The sequence below is a fragment of the Neolamprologus multifasciatus genome, chromosome 16, assembly GCF_963576455.1.
Source record: "Neolamprologus multifasciatus chromosome 16, fNeoMul1.2, whole genome shotgun sequence".
NCBI lineage: Eukaryota > Metazoa > Chordata > Actinopteri > Cichliformes > Cichlidae > Neolamprologus > Neolamprologus multifasciatus.
Window position 1 is genome coordinate 10,939,607 of NC_140454.1, and position 16,202 is coordinate 10,955,808.

The 16,202-nt window shown below is 40.9% G+C and overlaps 1 protein-coding gene across 4 annotated transcripts in view; it reads right to left on the bottom strand.

Moving 5' to 3' along the window:
- The window catches only part of satb2 (SATB homeobox 2), a 57,945-nt gene that overhangs the window by 2,954 nt on the left and 38,789 nt on the right, over nucleotides 1–16,202 (bottom strand). The gene's annotated exons all lie outside the window — the stretch shown is intronic.

A 16,202-nucleotide genomic window follows, 5' to 3' on the forward strand; every position in this document is an offset into this window, starting at 1 on the left:
ACATAACATCTTCTAAATCACCCAGTTGTCGCGGCCCGCGAGGGCAGACCGTGTGGAGAGTGTGTTTGGTGGACCCAGGTGCGGACAAAGACGCTGGAGGCAAAACTTCTGCTAAGCTCAAAGCGAGCCTTTAATCAGGGCTGATACAGAAGGCAAAATAACAAACCATAAACTATGGGAATGACAAAACTAAAAACCTAAACTGGGAGTGACTAAGGCTATGAACGAAGACCAGGACTGAACTATGATGAAGTACTGTGGACAGACTATGAACACGACATGAAAAACTGTGAATGAGATCTCGGTACTGGCACATGAAGGTGCAGGGAAACATGACTGGAGAAAGTGACTATGAATATGTCCAATACCGAATCTTGCAGACTAGAATCATGACGTGCAGCTAGAAATAATAGGGTGCATGAACAGACGACACGACACTTACACGAAGACACACTGGGCTAAAATACACTGAGAAAGTCATCAAGGAATTAGAGACAGAAGGGGGACACAACTGGGAGGAATAAGACCTAATGAGACAGGGGGAACAAAGCTAGAAACACTGACATAAGACAGGAACATGAACCTTCAGAGTAAAACAGGAAACAAGACCCCACTAAACAAAAACGCAGACATGACACAGAAACAGACTAGATACTGAACTAAACCTGCAATAAACATGAGAACACAAAACCTACTAATCCCTAAAGAAGAATAACTGAAACATAGATTCATAATCATCAGCATCATAATAAGGAAAGAATCCAAAATGCAAAAACACACCAAAACAACTCAAAATACTGGGTCAAACTGACCCAGAACCGTGACACCAGTATACCGCCCTCCACCTGCAGTACACAGTAGCCAGGGTGAACACAGGGTGAGAACAAGTGCTCACAGTGTCACGGTCTATTAAGTTGCTCCAAGGCTGGCATTCAAACACCAGTGCATCCTGGTTACCTTTGACCTAATGTGTGTAAGATTAGCTCTAGTAAAACGCCAACCACCTGTTTACCAGGAAGTCTCTTATTTACAAGCTTATGAGACCCAATCACTATTTAACCAGCCCGTTCATAGCCTCAGAGGGGCAGAGGGTAGAGGGGGAATGAGGACAAAGGAGTCATCATCTGCGATTGGTGCTTAGATAAGGTCAGCAGAAAGCAGCTATTGTTGTAGTTTGATAGTAGAGGACAGGAAACACAAGGATGAAAACTTGTGAGAGTAAATGAACAAAAACACAACAGAAGAACATATAAGGTACCAAAAAAACAGCAGATAGATCAAAACAATTAACTTCATTAGACTGTAACTGACACTCTATTAAACGGACACACCAACAGAACTGCTGTTACTTGATAACACAGGGAATTGGTATCATCACCATATTTATGAACAAAAGAGCTCCAGAATTGAGAAACTGAAAAACTTCATGTTATCTTTTACTTGATTAGACTTGTATTCATAACAAGTATTCAATAATCTATCAATATTTCATATACAATATACGCTGGCTCTCTTTTAGAACTTCTCTTTTAATAAAGGGGTAAACAAGACTTTAAAAAAGCATATTCATTGTAAAATACTTCAGCACATTAACTTAGTCACTGTAAGATCAAAGTACATTAGCACTGCTTTTGTGCTCATTTAATCATAGAGGCTAATTTTAGGAGTATTTCATACACATCATGCTAAAACCTAATTTTTCCTTGTTATAGTTACTCGTCAGGAGAAGCCTCCAGACTGGCTGGCTGGTTATTGATCTGTTCTTAAATCTGATCTGGTTGATTTTTACTTTCATATAAAATGAAGACATTGTGTCAAACGCAGCCTGATGAACCAAAACTTAGTTAAAAAAAACAAAAAAACAAAACAAAGCTGCTTGAACAGCTGGTGCAAGTGTACCTGGGTTTTTATCAACTCAGATTATTCAGTAATCCAGGTTATGACACAAAGAGCTCAAAGTTTAGCAGGATTTATGTGAACAGAGAGCTGCAGTAGAAATACGTAGAAAAGCGGAGCTTGTGCAGAGGATCCTCTGGCTGTCAGGATGGGCCTGACGGCCATGTGACAGCCCTGAGGAGGGCCGGATGAAGTGTTCGGAGGGAACGTGGGGACTTTGGTTGTTTGTTAGAAGGTAGTGGCTGTTGTGAGAGCGTTGCGGTTCTGTCCCGCCCGCTCACTTTAAGAGTAGGGAGGGGCCTCCCCACTGGAATGCCCAGCTATAAATCTGTGGCGCATTAAAATTAAAGGACCCACATAAAGATAATAGTCATTCACTTTTCTCTCCCTCTTTTCAATAATAACAGGGTATTACTTAAATAATATCGAGGGCAGGCCAGACCATGAAATTGCTCCGATTTTCTGCGGGGGGGGGGGGGGGGGGGGGCATTTACAGGAATTCTGTAGGTTTTTCCTTATTTTGCCATTTTTCAAAATTGACGGTTTTAGATATTGAAGAAAAAAACTGTAAGACTGTAAGAATGCGACAGACTAGCAATACAAAGTTAGAGGCAAAGACGGAAAAGAGAGAAAAAAAAGAGTCTATCCCTGTTCTAATGAGGACCACACAGCCACAAATATCCCCCATACAAACATACTGAGACACTTAATAGCTAAATTGAGGGTAAACCATAGAGGGGATTGTGAAACCTACCACCCCAAACACACTCCCTCACAGACCTTCATCATTTCTATGCTTATTTGAGCTGACGGCAGGGACTCTCGGATCAGGGGCCGCACATGCATGCATTGACAGAGGAGCCTGGACTCCTACATGTTGTAACGGAGATGTTTGAAAGCAGAGGCGAGCACACAGGGCTCCTTCAAAGTTCACCTCCAAATGCTTCTTATCTGTTGTCTTATTCTGTCATACCTGAAGCTTTTCTGTCTCTACCTCCTTTCCACGTCTGTACTCACTTCTAATGCTTCAGGACACTAATGAAGCGAGTCCCTGCCAACCCAACACGACTCCAAAAATTCATAGATGCCAGGAACCCCTGCTCCCACCTCCCCGTGTCCTCTACCTACACCACTCTCTAACTACTTTCTGCAAGCCCTTATTCAGTATTTAAAATAAATGTTTGTACCACACCAAATTTGATTTACCATTAATAATAAATTAGGATCCAAGTTGAATTTTGAGCAGTTCAGTATGATCAAACCCTTTTTGTTGTATATTTTTCCTAAAAACTAGTTTCGACTCGATTTGTTTTGATTGCCTATTACATTTTCCACCTTTTACGACTTCAGTCTAACCCTCTGTGTCTTTGCTTCTTGAGCTCCACTATTTCTCAATTAATCACTTTGTTAATCACCGTTGGGTCATCTTACAGAATGCAGTACGGCAAACTCTGGGTGTGTGAGAAAGTAAAAAAATCATGAAACCAATTTTTGGCGAAGGTAATTAAAAGCTAAAACTGAAAAGAAAATCAAAACAGCAAGTCGTGGTCATGTGTCATAGGGGGCTGACCTACAGTCTGGAGTTAGTTACCTAGACTAACTGGGGGAGCTGTAATCGTTGTAGATCACAGGCAAAGTTCTGCTAAAATGCTTTTCATTTCCCAACTACCCATCATTTTTCATTGCCATATGAAGTTCACAATAATGATTCATAAGGCAGCCACCTCTCTGGTAATGATCTGGTTAAGTTTAGAGACCAAAAGTACTGGGTTACAGTTTGGGAAAGATCATGGTTTGGGTTTAAAACCCACATGTCTAAGGGCAGGGAAAGATCATGGTCATAACTAAATGAGGACTTGCTGTACTCTGTTAAGGTCAGGAAAAGACTGTGGTGGTCACAGGCTCAAAGAAAACAGCAGCGGTTCATACATGTAAGAAACAGAAAGATATGAACATGGTCTCCAGTGGAGAACGTGACGTGTTGATACAGCATCCTGATCCTGTTTTTAGGAAAACATCCACTGTGACATCCAGAAGTCTGATGTTGTAGATATCAACTTGGCTACCATTCAGTGTCGGAAAAATTCAGTATGCAACATATGAAAAAGTACATGAAAAGGAACCAAAATTCTAAGATGCATGCATTCAGTGGTACCGAGGAGTGCAACATGAACTCGGCTTTAGTTTGCATTTTTTAAACGTGAGCGATTTAGCTGTTTACACAATCACTGTAGCATCGTTCTGAATATAGACTATTAAAAAATTGTGTTTTATGATCTGACCGAGAAACCAGCATTTACTGCATGCTCAGTAACGTGCACTGGTTTATCCTTCCTGTTTTTCTAATGGGGAACATAATTGACATATTGAACATGATACAGTATTTAAAAAAGACTTGAAATTCACAAGTGAGAGTATAAACTCACCAGAGAAGCCTTTACTCGGGTCATAGAGTACTGGAGTTGCTGTCCCATTTTCGAATGAGCAAATTTACAGAAATATTCACCAAACGTAACATGTCAGACGTGATCTCGATTATGCTACAATTATTCTTAAAAGTTTACAGTATATTTGGCCCGTTTCACCTTTAGTCCCCCTTCCCATGCTGTCCAGCTTGCCTACTTCTCACCATTAAACGTTGGAAAGGACTACATGTCACTTCAGAGCAACACAATACAGCCCTGCTCTCCCAAAACCACAAGCACTGGAGCCCAGCGCCAGACCAGCTCTTCTTGTGGCATGATTCAATATTCCTGAAAAACATCCCCCCCCTTTCTCTTTCCTTCTCACTTCTCCCCTCCCTCTCTCTGTCTTTCTCTCGCTCTTCTGGCAGCGCCGTGAGTGCACTGCAGTGAAATGAAAAAGTTTTCTTTTAAACGTAAATCAAGGCAAATTACGACGCAGAACTATGAAAGAATTATAGAACATGAAATATTCATCTTCCCCTTAATGAGCTCTGGTCCTGCAGGACCTCTAACTCTCGCTCTCTGTCTGTGTGTGTTTTGTTGTGTATGCGTGTGTGTGTGTGTTTGGTTGCGGGTGGGGGGGTGACCCCAAGAGACGGCATTAACACAGAGATAAATATGTAATGAAGGAAAAATCACTTTTCTGTTGGTTTTTTGCATGACTTCACCTTTCCTGTTAATCAGTGTGTTTTTTATTTTTCCCCTTTTCCCTCCATCTCTGTCTCTGTTTGTCTCTTTCGCTCTTGCATTTAAAGAAGTGTGTGTGGTTGCGATTCATGGAGACTGGATCCGGACTAATGGAGTAGATGAGTCACTGCACATTACTCTTTTTTTTGTATAATAATGCTTCTTTGATGAAAAACTGTATACACGTAATGTCAATGAGCGCTGGGGTCATGTGTGTATACACATGCACGCACTTGCATTGTCGCATCTTTTTTTCATTCAAACTGTGTGTGTGGTATTCATTCCATTTATCTGCAATTAAACAATTAACTTAATTGTGGTTTGCCAAAAAGCCCAAACTCCACCCTGCAACAGTGAGTGAGGCCACCGGGATGCACTGAAGACTGAGAGACAAACCAGGAGGAAAAGAGAGAGGCAGATATGTTGTCTGGAAGTGAAATGAATAGACTACACAAACTGAAACTGAAAAATGCTGCTATATCATTTATCGTACAATTATTTTCATATTTTGCAGTGCTAGATCTGCATGAATGTGTGTTTGGTTGTGTTTTTTTCTGTTATTAAGCCGTTTTTATTGACAGTGTTCGAAAGATTGTAACATGATTTGTGAGACTAGTTTAGTCATGAAAACTGTCGTTATAAAATTACTTTATCTGCTATCGGTGGCGGTGTCACTTGGTGTTCGCTCGCTCGCTCTGTGGTATAGTATCGCTTCCTGTTCCTGCTCAAACACAGTGGTGTTTCTGAGTAGCTTATTTGCTTAGCAGTTTAATTAACAACTTTTAAATACATTCTTTTTTCACAGTATAATCTTCACGTGCTTCATCCGAAGCACACTTTCTGTGTACTCACTACCTAATTTATAGTATTCACTCACTGTCTCTGTACTGTTTCGCTAGCTTAGCTCGTAGCCGACCCGTTAGCACCATGGCTACTTCACCTGTCCCTTCTGCACTTTCTTGCTCATTGTGTCAGATGTTTAGTTACTCCTCGGCCTCCTTTAGCAGTAATGATATCTGTAACAAATGTAGCATATTTGCAGCTCTGGAGGCCAGGATTACTGAATTGGAGACTCGGCTTTGCACCCTGCTCTCACCCTTAGCTAGCCAGGCCCCTGTAGCTGGTGCAGCCGAAGATAGCGTAGGCCCCGCTAGCTGTTCCCCGGCAGACCCCAAGCAGCTGGGGAAAGGCTGGGTAACGGTGAGAAGGAAGCGTAGTCCTAAACAGAAGCCCCAGGTACACCACCAACCCGTTCATGTGTCTAACCGTTTTTCCCCACTCGGTGACACACCCGCTGGGGGTCAAACTCTGGTAATTGGTGACTCTGTTCTCAGACATGTGAAGCTAGAGACACCGGCAACCATAGTCAATTGTCTTCCAGGGGCCAGAGCAGGCGACATTGAAGGAAATTTAAAACTGCTGGCTAAGGGTAAACGTAAATTCAATAAAATCATAATTCACGTCGGCAGTAATGACACCCGGTTACGCCAATCGGAGGTCACTAAAATCAATATTGAATCGGTGTGTAACTTTGCCAAAACAATGTCGGACTCTGTAGTTTTCTCTGGTCCCCTCCCCAATCAGACCAGGAGTGACATGTTTAGCCGCATGTTCTCCTTAAATTGCTGGCTGTCTGAGTGGTGTCCCAGAAACGATGTGGGCTTCATAGATAATTGGCAAACCTTCTGGAGGAAACCTGGTCTTGTTAGGAGAGATGGCATCCATCCCACTTTGGATGGAGCAGCTCTCATTTCTAGAAATATCGACAAATTTATTAAACCCCTCAAAACATGACTATCCAGAGTTGGGACCAGGAAGCAGAGTTGCAGTCTTACACGCCTCTCTGCAGCTTCTCTCCTCCTGCTACCCCCCCAAAAACCCATCTCCATAGAGACTGTGTCTGCTTCCAAAAAGACAAAAAACAAACTAAAAACCAGCAACAAACAACTTAAACAATCACAAAGAAAGAACAATACAGTATCCACATCTGAACCAAAGAGTAAAACAGTGAAATGTGGATTATTAAATATTAGGTCTCTCTCCTCCAAGTCTCTGTTAGTACATGACTTAATAATTGATCAACAAATTGATTTACTCTGCCTTACAGAAACCTGGTTGCAGCAGGATGATTATGTTAGTTTAAATGAATCAACACCCCCGAGTCATTCTAACTACCAGAAATCTCGAAGCACAGGTCGAGGGGGCGGTGTGGCAGCAATTTTTCACACCAGTCTATTAATTAATGAAAGACCAAGACAGACTTTTAATTCATTTGAAAGCCTGATGCTTAACATTGTCCACCCCAGCTGTGAAACTCAGAAACCAGTCTTACTTGTTATCATCTATCGTCCACCTGGGCCTTACACAGAGTTTCTGTCTGATTTCTCAGACTTTATATCTAATTTAGTTCTGAGCTCAGATAAAATAATTATTGTGGGTGATTTTAACATCCATGTTGATGCTAAAAATGACAGCCTCAACATGGCATTTAATCTGTTGTTAGACTCAATTGGTTTCTCTCAAAATGTAAAAGAACCCACCCACCACTTTAATCACACTCTAGATCTTGTTTTAACATATGGCATAGAAACTGAACATTTAACAGTGTTTCCTAAAAACCCTCTCCTGTCTGATCATTTCTTGATAACATTTACATTTACAATAATTGATTACGCAGCAGTGGAGAGTGGACTTTATCAAAGTAGATGTCTTTCTGAAAGCGCTGTAACTAAGTTTAAGAATATAATCCAGCCACTGTTATCATCGTCAATGCCCTGTACCAACACAGAGCAGAGCAGCTATCTGAACGCTACCCCAACAGAGGTCGATTATCTTGTTAATAATTTCACCTCCTCACTACGTACGACTCTGGATACTGTAGCTCCAGTGAAAACTAAGGTCTCTAATCAGAAGTACCTGACCCCGTGGTATAATTCTCAAACACGTACCCTAAAGCAGATGACTCGTAATCTGGAGAGGAAATGGCGTGTCACAAATTTAGAGGATCATCATTTAGCCTGGAGAAATAGTTTGTTGCTTTATAAGAAAGCCCTCCGCAAAGCCAGAACAGCTTACTACTCATCACTGATTGAAGAAAATAAGAACAACCCCAGGTTTCTCTTCAGCACTGTAGCCAGGCTGACAAAAAGTCAGAGCTCTGTTGAGCCAACCATCCCTTTAACGTTAACTAGTGATGACTTCATGAACTTCTTCACAAATAAAATTTTTATCATTAGAGAAAAAAATTACCAATAATCATCCCACAGATGTAATATTATCTACAGCTACTCTTAGTTCCATTGATGTTAAGTTAGACTCTTTTTTTCCAATCGATCTTTCTGAGTTAACTTCAATAATTACTTCCTCCAAACCATCAACGTGTCTTTTAGACCCCATTCCTACAAAACTGCTCAAAGAAGTCCTGCCATTGATTAATTCTTCGATCTTATATATGATCAACCTATCTCTAATAATCGGCTATGTACCACAGGCCTTCAAGGTGGCTGCAGTTAAACCTTTACTCAAAAAGCCATCTCTAGACCCAGCAGTCTTAGCTAATTATAGGCCAATCTCCAACCTTCCTTTCATATCAAAAATCCTTGAAAGAGTAGTTGTCAAACAGCTAACAGATCATCTGCAGAGGAATGGTTTATTTGAAGAGTTTCAGTCAGGTTTCAGAGTTCATCACAGCACAGAAACAGCTTTATTGAAGGTTACAAATGATCTTCTTATGGCCTCTGACAGTGGACTCATCTCTGTGCTTGTCCTTCTTGACCTTAGTGCAGCATTCGATACTGTTGACCATAATATTCTATTAGAGCGATTAGAACATGCTGTAGGTATTACAGGTACTGCACTGCAGTGGTTTGTATCATATCTATCTAATAGACTCCAATTTGTGCATGTAAATGGAGAGTCCTCTTCACACACTGAGGTTAATTATGGAGTTCCACAGGGTTCGGTGCTAGGACCAATTCTGTTTACATTATACATGCTTCCCCTAGGCAGCATCATTAGAAGACATAGCATACATTTTCACTGCTATGCAGATGACACCCAGCTCTATCTGTCCATGAAGCCAGATAACACACACCAATTAGTTAAACTGCAGGAATGTCTTAAAGACATAAAGACTTGGATGGCCACTAACTTTCTGCTTCTTAACTCAGATAAAACTGAGGTCATTGTACTCGGCGCTGAAAAGCTTAGAAATATGGTATCTAACCAGATTCTTACTCTGGATGGCATTACCTTGGCCTCCAGTAACACTGTGAGGAACCTTGGAGTCATTTTTGACCAGGATATGTCCTTCAACGCACATATTAAACAAATATGTAAGACTGCGTTCTTCCATTTGCGCAACATCTCTAAAATTAGAAATATCCTGTCTCAGAGTGACGCTGAAAAACTAGTTCATGCATTTATTACTTCCAGGCTAGACTACTGCAATTCATTATTATCAGGATGTCCAAAAAACTCACTGAAAAGCCTTCAGTTAATCCAAAATGCTGCTGCAAGAGTACTGACAGGGACTAGAAGGAGAGAGCATATTTCTCCTGTTTTGGCTTCCCTTCATTGGCTTCCTGTTAAATCCAGAATTGAATTCAAAATCCTGCTCCTCACATACAAGGTCTTAAATAATCAGGCCCCATCTTATCTTAATGACCTTGTAGTACCATATCACCCTATTAGAGCACTTCGCTCCCGCTCTGCAGGCCTACTTGTTGTTCCTAGAGTATTTAAAAGTAGAATGGGAGGGAGAGCCTTCAGTTTTCAGGCCCCTCTTCTGTGGAAGAGGGGCCAGAAGCTTCCAGTTTGGATTCAGGAGACAGACACTATCTCTACTTTTAAGATTAGGCTTAAAACCTTCCTTTTTGCTAAAGCATATAGTTAGGGCTGGACCAGGTGACCCTGAATCCTCCCTTAGTTATGCTGCAATAGATGTAGGCTGCCGGGGGATTCCCATGATGCATTGAGTTTTTCCTTTCCAGTCACCTTTCTCACTCACTATGTATTAACAGACCTCTCTGTATTGAATCGTATCTGTTATTAATCTCTGTCTCTCTTCCACAGCATGTCTTTATCCTGTTTTCCTTCTCTCACCCCAACCGGTCGCAGCAGATGGCCGCCCCTCCCTGAGCCTGGTTCTGCCGGAGGTTTCTTCCTGTTAAAAGGGAGTTTTTCCTTCCCACTGTCGCCAAAGTGCTTGCTCATAGGGGGTCATATGATTGTTGGGCTTTTCTCTGTATCTATGAAGCGCCTTGAGGCGACATTTGTTGTGATTTGGCGCTATATAAATAAAATTGAATTGAATTGAATTGAATTGAATTGAATTGAATTGAATTGAATTGAATTGAATTGAATTGAATTGAATTAATGTTACGAATTAACCATCACCATGGATGAAACAGGTGTGCCACTTACTAGTGGGCTACCTAGGTAGCTTTTGCTTGTTTACATTAATGGTAATAGAATCATATCTGAGTGGAAATCCCTGATCCATGATGCAAACTTGTATAACAAAGTAAACCTGTGTAATCTGACTTGTGTATGACAAATGCTATTGATTTTCTCCATAACGGTACAGGTCATACAGGCCTGGAAATTGATCACCTGACGACCTCAGCATCATCTGCTTACTGGGGGGAAAAAGTATATTCCCTGACATGTTGGTGAGTGGGTGCCAGAGGCCGCTAGCTGTTGCTGGGTGAAATCAGTGTGGGTGCTGCACCAAAACTTTCTGATGTTTGTTTTTGTCGCTAACAGTTGGCTGCGGACGCCCACAGTTAGATGACACAAACTGTTCTGCAAACGTTCTCTAACTAACCACTAATCCATCTATCCATTTTCCTCCACTTATCACGGTTCACACCTATGGGCAATTTGGAATCACCAGTTAACCTAACCTGTGGACCCGGAGTACCCGGAGAGAACCCACGCAAACACGGGGAGAACAGGCAAACACCCTGGCCAGGTCGTGGAGTCAAACTCATCTGCTAGAGGCCAAAACAATCATTAGGTGATAGCTGATAATAACAGTATTTTCTCTGGAAGTTACGCAGAGATCATTTAACTGTTTCCTTTAAGACATCTAAGCTGGATTCTATCAGTGGGGAAAACACTTATAATTCTACATTTACTAAAAGCAAAACAACATGATGAAATCATTTCACATTAATTTTTATTGCATTAAATTGTTATGGAAGCTCAGTAAGATTTTAGACATAAGATGCTAGACTTTGCTTCAAAGCTCTAGTGTTATTTTTTAGCAGACATTAAATGGCATTAAGCGAAACAGAGTAAAAGCAAGCAAATAGAGTCGACTATAGACCTACGCTTTATTTGTCCTTTTTTTTAATCTCTTGGCAGTTTTTTTCCTGCTGTTTAATTTTGTGGAACTCTGTGAGAGCTGATCACAACAGTTGGTGTCAGTGAACAGCAGCACGTGCTGTCCAATGGAAGTCAGAACAGGACACATTTTGACTTTCTATAATAGGAAATTATGTCAAAGGTGGTTCTGTTTTATTTCCAGTATGTCGTAACAGTGAGCCAGCATGCTAAGTAATTTAGCTGTCGCTTAAAACTGAGGCAGCTAAAGGAAATGCTGCTATTTTATTGTCTACACCAAATGAAGGTATGGGTACTATTGCTTTTTACGGTCCAGAGAATCTATTGTTTCACACACTGAGATCAGTTTACTCATCATCAGCACCGCTCAGCTGGTGAAATCAGTTGTGTAACAGCTCTGGTGGGAACTTTCCCAGCTCTAGGAAAAATAATGCCTGGTGATGTCATTGAGGCTGTTTTGGCATTGGGTTGGGTTTGGAGATTTTTTTTATTTTTTATTTTTTACAGAAAACTTGTGTTACAAAATAAGGGTGTGGAGTTTAGAAAAATGGAGGGCGTTTATCAGGCAGGGGGGGTCCAATGAAGATTGATGTTTCATTAAAAACAGCGTACAGTCCAGTGCACAGGCTTGACTCATAAGTCAGTTTGTATTTGTCTAGTGTCCCCATTTAGATCACTATTGTTTTAAACACCACATACCTACATCACCTCGAGACCCTCGGTTTAATGGCTCTGCAGTACTAAATCACCGTGACAACCCAGGAATGGGCCCTGTGTTTTTCTTATCTAATGCTCATATTTTCACAATTCGTTTTGCAAAACAATTTGTCCTACTAGTAAAACAAGTGAGAATGTGCATGATATCTTTCATAATATGGTAATGAGTTCATCAATCATTTCCCCCAAAAAGCGGAATATGCATATGATTCCCTGCATAGATCTGTGTGCAAAGACAGCTCAAAAATAGCTCTGATTCAGAACGTCGAACTCATTTTACATCGTGGGACACAGTCACTGTACACAAATGTAACTACACATTTAATCAATGAGATATCTTAATATAAGATTTCCACATGATAAAGACATGTTTGCTGTAGTAAAGAAATCTGTCACAACACTTTGGCCTTAAATTGTATTATTATAGAAATATTATCATTACAGAAACAAATATTATTACAGAAATATTTTACTAATTTTGTGTGGTATGAAACGCCATCAGCAGGAAAAGCTGTAAAAATTGTGAAAATCCAGTTAAAAGTCTAAGATTTACGTTGTCCTTTACATTTTTCATAGTAATCCAATGGGCAGATTTTGGCCCTCGGGCCTTATGTTTGACACTCCTGCCCCAGAGCTTATGTGGGAAGATTTCAGTTCTTGCAGCTTTGCTGGCCTGAAATCTCACAGTTAAGTATTGTTTGGAGGATTTCACACAGAAGTGTTCACTGTTATATTTTTTATAATTACAACAGAGCCAGTGTAGCAAACCTGAGTCTTTGAAAGATTTAAGTGAAAACCTGGATTAAAAATTGAGGCTTTGTCTGAAGCGTAAGTCAGCCTTTGTCCTACAAGTGACTATTTATCTATTTGCATTGTTAATGAACCACAATCATTCAAAGAAAAGACAGAGTTTGACCAACTCAAGTTCAAAAGTGATAGAAAATAAACAGTTAATCTACACATCTGGAAAATTTAGAAAACATAAAAAAGTACAAAATAATGAAGATGCTGAAGATGAACTTTGACCTCCTTTTTTGGAAGCTGTGATGATTGCTATGATCACTTCTTTCCAAAGAACATTAACACTCAGGTTTCAGTTGAGGACTGGAGAAAGAAATGGGCAGTTTGTTATAGAAAATTCAAAAATCTTTTTTTCACTCTCAAAAGATTGTGATAACTGCAAGTTTAAAACATAATGACTTAATGACACGATCTTAACTTTGACAAGTCTGGAGCATTTATGATGTTTTCTTCAAAAAAATACTTTTATATTTTTATATATTTTTTTTTGTTTTGGGGGTTTGGAATTAAGCACCGCTGGGCTAAAGCGAGACGCACTGAGTGGAGGAAGGCTTGTAACTTCTGATTCTAGTCCACCACTCCTGGGGTCTCGGCCGCTGTGAGCGGTCATACATGCACACACATAAACACCTCCAGACTTGCAGCAGAAATCAATTTAGCAAAAACAATAAAGTAATTATTTATAAGGGCAAACTCTGCCAAATTAGCTGTGGGACGCACTTAACTGCTCGAGCCATGTGAGTGAGAGCTGTAGAGCCAGCGCTGGGGCTGTGTCAGTCATGAAGAAATGTGATGCTCGCTGAAGTTACAAACACACTCTTACAGCACCTGCACACTTCATAGACACGCTCACACAGAGCCGCTAGCATGGAACCGCACATACAGTCCAGTACAAAGCACACACACACACACAAACACACACACACACATCACTGGTATGTGAACATTTGCTTCAGAGAGCAGCACCGCGTTCATTTTTCATGTGTATCCTGGGGTTGGTTGTCACAGTTTTAGAGACCTTCTTATTGTCCAAACACAACAGAGTGCTCACATTACCAACTATCAGTATGAGATTGTGTGTATGTGTGGCAGATGGGACACATGTGTGGTCTGTGGTGGCAGGCTGGCTGGAGCCTGAGGTTGGTGGAGGGCTTCATCTGGGACAGAGCAGGGAAGGAGGGGGGGGGGGCTCTCAAGACAGCAACATGAACACACACACACACCTCATTTCCGATTAATAAATCACCAGCGTTTCACCACAGCTCTTCTCCCTGTGTCTCTTGAGGTGGGAGTGAGGGTGGGTTGGGGGTGTGTGGGGGATGGGAGGGTTATTACACAGGCGTTTATGAGTGTAAATTTTATTTTTAGACTTTGGCGAGAGGAGTAGAGGAATGTGTTAATGGTGCCACCACAGCTTCCTTTGCATCTTCCCATCAGTCTTTAATACAAAGCTCTGAATTGGGAGGAGAGAAAAAAGGCTTGGTGGTAGAGTGAAGGTGGGTGGAGCTGCAAAGCAAGCCGTGTAGGATTCATGTCACAATACCAAATGGGAAGTCTGAGCATTGGCCTGTTTTTGATTTATGGCATATGGTATGTACTATATGTGGGCTATAATAGCTTTGGAGCTGGGGGTGACGGGGGCTGTGGGCAGAGTAAGCTGGCGGGTTCAACCAGAGGACCTAGACTCAGTCCAAGCAGTGAATGCTGTTTCTACCGTCGAACCTGATCTTCCACCTCTTATCAGCGAGGTCAGGTGATGAAGAAGTGACACACTTCCTGTTGCTTCTCTGGACATTACACCGATTTAACATTTTGGGGAATTTAAACCTTTTCATGTTTGCATTTTGAAATTAAACCATAATCAGCCGCTTGATGTTTCTACCTCAAGCAAGAAAGGGGGAACGGGGGTGTTTGTGTTAGGCAGGTTCAACATTAACATAAACACAGATACCTTCATGTACCAACAAGCTCCTCCTCTGGAGTCAAGTATGGTAAACCACAGGCATGTATACAGGGTTTGCATGCTTTGGCATCGCTCCTATGTTAAATATAACTGATAGAGGCTGTCGCCACTGGATCATGGCACTATTTATAAATATATATTTTTTATCGATACTTTCAATTCAATTCAATTTTATTTATATAGCACCAAATCACAACAACAGTTGCCTCAGGGCGCTTTATATTGTACAGTAGATCCTACAATAATAGATACAGAGAAAAACCCAACAATCATATGACCCCTTATGAACAAGCACTTTGGTGACAGTGAGAAGGAAAAACTCCCTTTTAACAGGAAGAAACCTCCAGCAGAACCAGGCTCAGGGAGGGGCGGGGCCATCTGCTGCGACTGGTTGGGGAGAGAGAAGGAAGACAGGATAAAGACATGCTGTGGATGGCCTGCAACTTAATGCATAATTACATTTAATTTAATCTATTTGATTTGAAATTACATGTTTCTATATTTATTCTAGATTTACATGTTTAAAAGTATGTACACTAGAATAGGGGCGGCAGGGGGGGGGTTACAAGTCAGGAAATAATTAAGCTATAAGTGCATTTTATCTGACACCATAAGTAAACAGTTCTTTTCGGGGCGTGGGTCATGTCATGCTGTGACTTTACCTCGCATAACTGGGTATTTTACAGGAAAGAAGAGAATAATTATACTGTAAGTAATGTACAAAACAGCCTGAGTGTAAAATGACAACAGATGAATGGAAAATCCTTCATGGGTTAAAAAAGATTTAATAATGAAGGCACGTTTAACACCATAATACGAAGAATATTGCACAACATTACCTGTTCATTACACACCTCCTTCCTGTAAAATACTTAAAATTACTGAGGACTACTTAAATTGATTTAGAGCATAACTGTTGCTTTGTTACCCCTTTATTCTACCTTTAAGCATCTGCATGTTAATATAACTGCATTATTCTTTCAAATAAAATACACCGAAATTCAATTTAATTACAGAGAAATAAAGACCTTAGTCACGGGCCGTATTATAAGGTGCTATCCTACTTTTTAATTGGACTTGACTTACATTTCTAATTTATTTAAGCTTTGCACTAGAAGAAAAAGCAAAACCCAGGCAAGCAGATAAAATTAGGTGGGGCGGCTTCAGCGTGTGTCCAACTGGAGCGCTTACAGTAACCAAAGATGTCAACACGTTTCTGTGCTTCCGCCATCGATCTCCCTTCTCTCTCAAGCCTCCTTCAGCCTCTGCCTCCCTCCTCAAAAACTAATGGGGCATTTCCTCCAGTGCCACACCACCCAGCAACT